The sequence below is a fragment of the Poecilia reticulata genome, linkage group LG4, assembly GCF_000633615.1.
Source record: "Poecilia reticulata strain Guanapo linkage group LG4, Guppy_female_1.0+MT, whole genome shotgun sequence".
NCBI classification, from domain to species: Eukaryota; Metazoa; Chordata; class Actinopteri; order Cyprinodontiformes; family Poeciliidae; genus Poecilia; species Poecilia reticulata.
Window position 1 is genome coordinate 23920983 of NC_024334.1, and position 8888 is coordinate 23929870.

At 38.5% G+C, this 8888-nt stretch overlaps 1 long non-coding RNA gene across 1 annotated transcript in view; it reads right to left on the bottom strand.

Moving 5' to 3' along the window:
* LOC108166211 (uncharacterized) overlaps positions 1 to 5917 on the bottom strand; it is an 18660-nt gene extending 12743 nt beyond the window's left edge. The window contains exon 1 of the long non-coding RNA XR_001776502.1: positions 5811 to 5917. This is a non-coding gene — a long non-coding RNA (uncharacterized LOC108166211). The remainder of the gene's footprint in view (positions 1 to 5810) is intronic.
* Positions 5918 to 8888: the final 2971 nt, after the last annotated feature.

Sequence of the window (8888 nt, forward strand, 5' to 3'; positions counted from 1 at the left end):
TAATGTATTTGGTAAAAATTCTTTCAAACCAACTTGGTCCTGTGTGAAGTAAATAAATAAATAGTAATTAAACAAGTTACATTTCCATAGGCACCATTTAAAGCTAGACATGTAGATTCATAACTTAAGTAGAACCAGACTGGCGATGTGAAGTGGACAAAAACATCTCCCAACTGATAGAAATTCAGGACCTGACCAGAAACAAGATCCCTGACATCTATCTGTACGGAAAAGGTCGTAGGGTCAATTTCAAAGCTTTGGGATGCCGGTGAAACAAAGTACGAGACATAATCCTCAAAGGAAGAAAAATTAAAAACATAAACCTTACCAGGAGAGACCACGCTACCAAAATCAATTCAAGAGCGGCTTTTCAATGGGACACAAAAGAACCCAAAGCAACATTTGACCTCATCTGAAGGCCACGCATCCTTCAGATGAGGCCAGTGGTCATCATTTACCAGTAAGAAAGAAATACAGAAACAGCATTGACGGGAAGAAAAACCACTGTGGACACAAATGAAAATAAAGACCTGCAACTACACAATTGTCAAAAATATTCTGATGACTAGTTTGACAATAACTAGAACTACTTTTGAGGCGTTTGTCTCTTTACATTTGCAGTAAAACGTACATTTCGTAAAAACAACGTCATGCCCTTCAGTCAGATGTGATGGTGATAATGCGATGCGGTGATATTGCGATGTTCTGATACTGCGTTGCTGCTTCAGGAACTAAACGAACTGATTTAATTGGTGGAACCTGAAATTTGTTTTTGAGGCCACTCAGAAACAATATATATTTGTGAAGCTATATATTTTTAAATTGCTTGTTTGTTTTCATACACATTCAATTGTCTACAATTTAGAGCCAAATTGATTTGAATCTAAAACATTTTTGAGCAGCGTTGAAATCTATGCGTGTATTTTTGGGAAGACAACCATTTGTGCATAATAAACTCATGTTCATAATGTTTTTGACTTTTGGTAATATTGTAGTAGGCTGGCATCTTTGTTGTAGGGGCATAGATATGGTTTTGATGAATAATGATCTCCTAAATCAAAGATCGTGTGCAAAATGTTCAGAGAATATCTCATTTCTTTTTAACTTAATGACAAGGATGCAAATCGTCAGCTTTACCTCTCAGTGCACTGAGCCATGAGAAGCCATCAGCCACCAAAAAGGTGGTGAATGTAGAAAAATGAAAATAAATTCAGTGGGAGCAGGAGGAGGAAAGAACAAAAAGAAAGAGCTGGGAAAAGAAGGAAACTGCAATGAATCAGTACTTGTGAAGTTTAGAGCTTCAGCAGTGGGACCTTATAAATTGGGTGAAAGATGGTAAAGATAGAGCACCTAAACAGAGAGCTGTGGATTGGGGAAGATTGAAAGGGAGACCAAAGCCAAACAGAAGACAGATTGAGCTGCACACAGTGGAGAGGAGCAACAGTAGGAAGGGAAGAGAGAGCAGAGAGGGGCGCAGGAAGGAGAGAGAAAAAAAAACAGAAGGGAAAGAAAAATCTAACGAGAGAGGTCATGGAATGGTTACGAAACCAGCGCTGACCTAATCTGGCGTGTTTATGACCATTTTTTTCCCCCTCTGGAGTTGAAATACAGACTGGAATTAAACTGGATGGTATCCTAGGATGTGTTCAAAGCAAGTGGAAAACATTGATGGGAGCATTTTGTATTTAGGACAGATATAGGACTGCAGAGGACCAAGACATTCAACAAGTGACGAGCCTGGATCACTGATGTCTGCTAATCATTGAAAGTGTCATTAAACTCAGGACAGGCTACTAAAGAAAAATCTTTGGGCAACTCCCCATCTGAAATCCATGGATTGCATTGAATTTCAGAGCCACTGGATGTGGTTATGTTTGTAGTAACACTGGCCTTCAACTTTAATCATTACCTCTGCAGCAGAATAAGGAACCTCTTCTCTGTGAACACAGCAAACAGCAACCGCTGCTCAACAAAAAACGGCATCCCAAGCAAGACGATCCTGTTGGTTCTTGGAACCAACCGAGCCACACACAGTTTATCTTTAATAAGCACCCCCACTGAAGACTCATATTGCTGACAACAGTAATTTTTTTCTTCTTTACTGGCTAGAGTTTATGGAGCAGAACGCAAGAACTTTTTATGGACAGGACGACTTGTTTGAGCAAACAAATTAAATGCTTTATTGGCTTCATTTCTTATTTCAGATCTGACATGACTTTTGTCACTCCAGCTGTCTAATTTGATCAACTTTAAAGTTTGTGTCACCAAAGGACTTGCTGGATAGGAGGCAGGAATTGGACTAAGTGTGACTTGAAGTCTTTTGACTGTCGATGAGCCACTGATAAAACGTCAGCCGGCTCTGCTTTGGTGGTCTTTGAGTTGCGCTATCGAATGTCTAAAGAACCTTGACACGCTGCTCTAAGCTGAGGACGCCTCCTTCGCTTTTGCTTCAGGATTCATCCATTGGAGGTGGACATGCAGTTCCTTAGGCGTTTCCTCTTCTCCTGTCATACCGAAACGAAATCTCATTCAACATGTGTCAAGACTCACTTCAAACTTCTGCAAGACAGCAATACTTAAATTTTACATCCACAGTGTTAGCAATATCCATGACTACATATGCAGAACGAGCTTTTCCAGTGAAGAGCACACTAATTTCAAGAACACTGACAGGCATGGGCAGCTCTACCAAAGAGGATTAAGTAATGCTCAGTGTCCTCACCTTCTTTTTCAGGGCTGCATCCAGACTGGGTATTTCATCAGAGTTGAATGCTGTGGCTCACTGTGTTCATTTACCGACTCAGATCTTGTGAAATAAGAGCGTCTGGAGTTGGTCCTCCTGATGGAGCAAAGTGACTGCAGCCTGCACTTAAAAAGTAAACTTTAAATAATTTTCACACTGTTTGTAGTTATTCTCTTAATGTACATCACTTTGGTCAACCGTCTGTTGAGTTTGCATCTACTTTATAAATAAATCGGATTGGATTGCTATAACCCAGTAACATGACTGTGTATGTTTTGAGTATTTTGAGTGTAAAAACCCATTAAGCAAATACCTTTTATGAGTTTGGCCATGTAAAATTAAACTGAATAAACCAATTTCATTAAATGAATATACACACTTTTAATCACTTAAGCTTACTTGCTGTCACTGCTCTTGCTCACACCACTTTCAAAGCAGGTGATAACTGCAGACTTATGCCAAGGATTTAATTTTATTTTAAAAAGAAACACGTCACTGTTCTCCAACACCACGAGTGTTAATATTAGGTTTGTTTTTCACCCACCCTTTCCGAAACATCAGTAGATATACAATTACTAAAGATTTAAACATTGTAAATCTGAAGGAGCTCTCTATAGCTATAAATTAATATGTTTTATTTTGACCGTCTGCCATTCAAGTTGGACAATAAGAGCCAATATTCTGACAGCATGTGGTATCAAAACTTAAACATAGACGGCTACATGCATTGTGGTTTATGCAGTGTATAACTTAAAAAATGGGATTGTCATGTATGTGTTGGTCTTGGTCACACCCACACATACCAGACAATTTTTATGCTCCAGTTTGTCACCGAACACCTACATTCAGAGAAATAATCCAAATCAAAATCTTACTATGATCAGCTAAACTTGCTTTGCAGGTTTACTGTGCCCTGGATCTCCAAAACATTCCTACTGCCTTAAGAAAGCCATTGGTATGAATTTCACCTACTGCTATCATCACTTTTAAATTTCCTTTTTAATTAATTTATCAGGTCTCGCAAGGTCAACACACAATAAAAATCTACTTTTATTTTAGGTGATTTCAAAGGAGCCACCCAATCCGTCTCTTTGGCCAAAAGCCACAGGCTGCGGATCCGCTCCAGGATCGGTTCTCCAGATTGCTATCATTGCTGTTGCTAATGAAGACGCAACAAGGGAGTTAAAGAAAATGCTCCTGATAGGTAACGCATGTTTTTACCATGACTGCGAAGTCAACGTAACATGTTAAGCAGGTTATCGTAACAGTGACACATTTTGGAGAGGGACCAAATGTTCTCTGTTCGCGTGTCATCCCAACCTCTCATCACGTTGTGATTACATCAGCTGAGTGGTCGTACCAGGCCGGCGAAATATAAGAGCTGCAGTTCATTAACGAACTCGACGGCAGGTTTTTTTCACTTTTCACATGTGTGAGAGGAGAAAAGGAAAAGAGTTTTGTTTGCATGTCCATCACGTGTGTGTGTGGCATTGCAGAGGGAGAGAGGTTCTTGTGCGAACCGGGCTGAGTGCGTGCAGCAGTTTCTGGGAGACGGTTAAGAGTCTCAGCATGTCCACAGACAGTCGGAGGGGAAAAGCTGTAAACAGTTGTTATGCTTCCCTCTGTTCTCGATCGACCAAAACTGACTCCACACAACAGTACCAAAGCACAGATTTGAGGGACTGCTCTAGGTCTGCTTAATAAAGACAAAACAGGTTGATTCTATTTGAAAATGAAGCACACGTTAACTGGAACCCATGGGTAAGATGTCAGAATGAATTGATCTTTTATTGTTGCGACATAATTTTATACTGAAAGGTATAAAAACAAAATTTGATTTGAATACATTTGTTTTTGATTGATCGGATCCTGTTAACATGCAGTTGTAGAAAACGATCACACGGTTATCTGAACCCCTAACAATTATTTTAAAACAAATGTAACTAATGCAGTTTTGGATACACCCTTTTTCAGGTTAAATTACCAGGAACATCAAGTAAAACATCAATTCAGGGTTTCTGCTCTTCTAGAGGTACACACATAACATGACAGAGGTCTATAACTTTGAAGCCACCAGCCCATGTACAGTAAGTTTGTTGACCATGAAATGACTGAGGCAGCGGCTCCTGAAACCATCAGGATTTACGTGTCACATGGAGAGTATGAGCTGGTTTCTGCAGTTTCACAACATCCTGGAGGATATTTCCAGAACGCCGGGCTCTCCATGGTTTGTTCACGAACTGGAAATGATGAAAAGATGCCGCCAGCGTAGTTACAGTAAGCAGAAGAGAGGATGGAGAGCTGTCTTGCTAGCAAGGCTAGCTCGAGAAAATTAGCAATCAAAGTATCTTCCTAACCAATGCTTCGTTGTCCATTAAAACAGACGAATTGGAGTTACTTAAAACAAACGACAGGATATTGAACCACTGTGTGGTAATCATGATGGAATCATGGATTCACTCGCTCATTCCTTAAGCTCTGTTAGCTGTATAGAGCCTGAACGACTACAACAGGAACGCTAACCTCAGTAACATTCTGCTTGATCTGTCCTGTTTGATGAAAAGATTCTGTAAAAACATCTTAACTTTGGGTGCCAACAGATCTGTCTGTTTCTGTAGATGTGTGGATGTTCAAATCCATTCTTGCCCTCCAAATAGCAGACCAGAAAAAAAAAAAAAAACGCACATCATAAACCCTCCAAGGAGGGGATGCTGAATTCTGTACAGTTTGATTAAAATGTTTTCACCATAATAAAACGTGCAGACTCTTCACAAAAAAACAACTGCTTTGAATTCCTGTGCAAAGCTCTGTTTACTGCAGGGAAAAGGCCAACTAACTACCATCAGGTTTTCTGTCTTCTCCCTTTCAGGGCCTCTTCAACCCCCACCCCTTGTTCTTACACACGAATGCACCAGATCGCTCTCTGTCTGACACACACACCGAAGCACTGACGTTTGCTGTGCAGTCTGTGTGTTTCGGCGCACATGCACCCACCTAACAAAGACACACGAGAGCACACAGGATTGTCTACACACACGCACACACCAACACACATGAGCATTCCTACCCGCTCGGCTGAGACGGTATGTGAAGAAACCACAGGCAGGGAGAGGTGGAGAAGCCCGGGCCTCCACTCCTGCTGATTACTGCAGGAGAGAAAAGAGGAGCGAGGAGGCTGCTGCCAGCTCCTCACACAACAGCTTTAACACAAAATACACATACTTTGCAAGAAATGCGAAAGTCTCACATGCACACAAAGAAGAAATTATGCATTCATCTCCTCTAAGCTGCAATAAAAAAGGGAGGACACTAAAAACAATATCAATCAGTGGCGCACCCTGACTTTGTCCAGGAGTAAGCATGCAAAGGCATGTTAAACGAAATCTTTTTATTCGCGTAACTCGTAGTACAACATGCATTAATACTTTAACACTTACTCCTCTTCTCCATTACCCATCTGCGCTCTTTACCTTCTGTGAGAAAGAAGCCTCAGAAGCGCAGTTGCTCCTCCACGTTTGTCTTGTCAGACACCACAGAGTAATTCACTCACACACTGTATTTCCTCAGAAATTTTATTCCATGAATGACACTGAAGGTAGCAATTAGAAAAAATAAAAAGAGGGAAGTAAACCTCATTTGACGTCATTCTGTGTCTATTCATTACGTTTAATCCTTTGCTCATAATAGAGTTAATAGAATCCTTCTGTCTTTTTTTTCTTTTAAGTTTGACGTCTGTAGAGTTATGGCCCAACAGTTCCTTTCCTTCAGTTCACAGATTTCCAAAGGAGTTAAAAATTTCTCAGGTTCAATAAATAGAAACATATGACAGTAATGTAAAGCTTGTGGCTTTGTCCATTTTAACAATAGTAAAACCGACTCCAAAGTCAAAAATGCAACAGTTTCATGTAAATGCTATTCATAAACCTTCACACAGCCTTTTTTTATTTTTTATTTCATTTTAGTTCTCTAAAGGTGGTACAGTTGTTGCTTTATGGCATCTTACCAAAAATCTTCTATCTGAAATATGAAAAACAGAATATGATGAAGCTAAACGGGTAGTGAAACTGATGCAAAAATAAATTCATTATGAAAACATGCAGAGTTTTGATTGGCAAATTGGGAATTCATATTTCATGCTTGTTTTCCAATTAACACACAGTTTGGTGCATCCATTGTTGGAAACAGTCAGGAAAAATTTTGAGATCTTCCGTGTCGACACTTCTGAGACACTACGGATAAAACGAGGCTTACATTTTCATTAAAGAATAAAACTTGTGCTCAGATAGTTAAAAATTTGTGATGATCTCCATACCTACTCAGATAAAGTAAAAAAAAATTAAAAATACTGTCAACGTTTATCGACAGGAATTAGTTGCCTCATGTTCTGTTGTGTTCATGGGTTAAATGAAAAACTAAATCAGAACAGGTTTTTGCGTCATCTTTTACTTTACGTTAATGCTTTATGGATTTTTATTATATTTATATTAAATACAGCTACAATCAATCTTTAAGAACGTGGATGAAATATTGCCAGAGGCTGAATCTGGCGCCCTGGATTTCCTCTCATTTGAGATTGATGTTACTGTACATAATACTAAATAAATAAATTCAAACAGTTCAAGTGAACAGCATCTCATTGCATGAGTCTTGCACTGACTTAAGGCTGGTGAAGCTGAACGCCAGGCGTCGGCTCGGTGTGCTGTTTTCCACCACTGGCCTAAAGTGTACCTCAAATTGGTTACAGATGGCAGGCCAACAAGTTCTTCAAGATAATAGCAGACTTCGATTTAAATGAACATTTAAAGACAAATCGTTGTTCGTGTCCAGGTGAAAAAAAGTATACTTCAAACATACTTAAATTTGTGAAAGTACACTTTAAGTATACTAAATATTAAGTGTACTACCTATAAGTATAACTGAAGTATACTAAAAATACACTTGTACCAATTTCGAAATTAGAACTTTAAATACAATTAAACATAATTGTACCAAAATACACTTTTAATATATTAAATAAAAGTATACTTTAAGTGAACAAAATATGAATGAATATGTATGAATTTTTAAGTGCCTTAATAATCTTTTACTATTTATTAAAATTGCATACAATAAAAAAATGATGTGTAATGGTGTAATTTTTAGGAAAGTAGCCAATCAATTTTCAGATGTGTGATGTAAAACCTTATAATCAACGGCATTAGCTCCAGTTCACACTCCAGACCAGATGGTGGCGGTATTGCACATTCATTTATTTAAAAAACGCCACAAAGAGAAGAAAAAACTTGAAAGGAGGGAAGATAACAGACGCTGTTCAAATTCGTCATTTTTACTCGCATAATATTGCCGTAAAAGTAGAGAGGGCCTTGACAATAGTTACTAATTTTGGTAAATTCAAGCTGGTGACGTCCTAGTCCTAGTTAGACGACAACACAACGAGACAACAACCGATGGAAATGAAATGTGTTTCACAAAAGGAGCCCAGAGGGACGACGGCTGTTAAGTGTTGCTAGCTGGTGGTAAGTTTGCTTATTAATTATCTTCATTTAATTATAAACAGTGCAGTAAAGACATATAACTTACGTTGGTATAATAAATAATTATTTTATCAATTTTATTGTGACTTATTACAATAGGAATCATTCAGCTTCATGTTATAACTGCATGGAGGCTGTTTGTTCCGACTTATACTTTAATTCATAAACTAACCTGATTTTAATTAAGCTCCATAAGACAAAGATACTTTGATATTGTGAGGTTGTTGTTGTTCTAACTTGTTCATCAATGATTTTATCTTCAACATATGTTTGCAGTCTAAGCAAATGAAGATGAAAGAGGAAGCCAGAGAAATYAGGTGTTAGAAAAMCTAAAGACTTTYTGTCTCAGAAGARRCTCTGACTCCACCAGATCACCAACCAGCTCTGAAGATGAACCTTCACATTGTCTTCATGATGTAAGTTTGTTTTTTCAATGAGGAGCTAGCTACATTTTCAACAACAAAAACTGGTGTGTTACTAACACCAAGTGCTTAATAAACATTATTTGATTTAAAGGTAATTGGAAAGAATTTTTCTCCTTGTTAAACATTTCTCTTTCATACATTTTATTTGTTGTTGTCTTTCAGGGCCCTGTGATGGACTGGTGACCT